Below are 2058 nucleotides of genomic sequence, written 5' to 3'. Positions count from 1 at the left end.
CTTACAGAGCTACCACTTTCCTACTTTCTGTTGTTCAGTGAGAAACGTGAGCTCCAGCTAGCATATTGGAGATCTATGAGATATTCTGGTTTTGAACTGCCCGTGGGAGGAATGTACATGTAAAAATCTGTACATTCTTGATTAAAAGTCTTGTGAAATCTCTTTTATCTTTCGTCCCCTCAATTCGGGTGTGTTTCCAAAACGCCTCTGGTGAATCTCGCGGACTCGACTCGCAAGCATCGGTATGCACAGATTTGATTGGCTGAGCAGCGTCACATGAGACGATTGGAGCACATGCGATTGGTCTGTGAGTTTCCTGGTCCTCTAAACCAGTACAGTAAATGCTAGAGAAGCTGCGCGGGTTAAAATAGAAACGCTCCGTCACGAGGTAGTAAGTCTCAATAATAAATGGGCTGTAGGTCGGCGGTCCGGAGAGGACGGCGGCTGGGTCCGGATCCGGACCGCGGTCCGCCTATTAGTGACCTCTGCCATAGGAGGAGCAAGCATGTACAGTACACCATTAGGATGTATACCTGGTATGCATGAGCACATGAAATGCACATCAAATATGTACTGCAGAATGTAGAAGACTACTATCAGCAGAAATGCACTGACAGCATTTGTAATGACTTTGACAAGTTTTTCAGGAAAATCATGACCAATGTGCTGGCTGAAAAGAGTATCTGAAAAAAATACAAAGTTTAAAACAATCTGTTGCAAGGCTGCTACAGTTAAATGATGTTCTTTTTCTTATTTGCAGAAGATGTTGTTCAAAAAGGCTGCGTGAAAAGGTGTCAACCGCACGAACAAATGAGATGTTATACAGCGTATTTCGTCAATATATCTGAACAGTGGCACAGAGATAAACCACAATGTGCCAGCCTTCAGCACAATGATGGTACCATTTGCTTTCACTTTATGAATAACTACAGAGGATTTTCCCATTTTATGATGCATAGGAAACATGAAGATCCTCATTTTGACCACCAATCAATTTAACTGTTTTCCCCACAGCAAGTAAAGTATAATGGGTGGTAATATGTACCATGAACAATACTAAAGAAATAGTTAAACATTTTGAGAAATACACTTTTTCACTTTATGCTAAGCTAAGCTAGCCGCCTCCTGGTTCTAGCTCTGTACATACTCCATATATATGAATGGTATTACCTCTGTAATCTAACCTTCAAAACAAAGCATATAGGCGTGTTAACTAAAATATTCCTTAAAACATAAATGGAGTCATTTATGTATTGGGTTAGCTGATAGCTCCTTTTTCATCTGCAGTCCCTTGGCAAGTCAAAGGTAAAACATGCACTGGGATGAAACAACACTTGAGAAGTACAAGACACAAGTGAAAAATACACTATACATGACATACACATGCATTAATGTGATGCTAGAATAATAATCTTCAAAAGACTCAATATCTGTTGCTTCTTTATGACTTTTTGTAATGTTAAGTTTCTTCTCTCAACAATGAGTGATGCAGAAAATGATGAATTCATTATATTTACAAGTATAGTGAATCTTAGAGTAACATACTAACATAATTGTTGTAATTCAACTATTTAATATACTGTAAAACCTCCTAGGCATTTATTTGGTCAGTCGCTGAACTCCCCCTGCCTATGTTTGGGAAAGGCCTTTAATTCCTCTCCCACAGAACTCTTACCCAGAAAAGATGGGAAATAGGCTACTATTTTTAAATGTTTTTTAAAACCAGCATGAATATAACTGTTACTTATTTAATTAATAACTAACTGTTGATCTACACTGAATTATAAAAATTATAAACGCAACACTTTTGTTTTTGCCCTCAAAGATCTAAGACTTTCTCTATGTAAACAAAAGGCCTATTCCTCTCAAATGTTGTTCACAAATCTGTCAAAATCTGTGTTAGTGAGCACTTCTCCTTTGCCGAGATAATCCATCCACCTCACAGGTGTGGCATATCAAGATGCTGATCAGACAGCATGGGGATTGCACAGGTGTGCCAAGCTGGCCACAATAAAAGGCCACTCGAAAATGTGTTACATGGATACATTTTTTGGAAAC

The sequence above is a fragment of the Micropterus dolomieu genome, linkage group LG07, assembly GCF_021292245.1.
Source record: "Micropterus dolomieu isolate WLL.071019.BEF.003 ecotype Adirondacks linkage group LG07, ASM2129224v1, whole genome shotgun sequence".
In the NCBI taxonomy this organism is placed as follows: Eukaryota; Metazoa; Chordata; class Actinopteri; order Centrarchiformes; family Centrarchidae; genus Micropterus; species Micropterus dolomieu.
The sequence above is the reverse complement of the archived record's forward strand: the minus strand, read 5'-3'. Positions refer to the sequence as shown.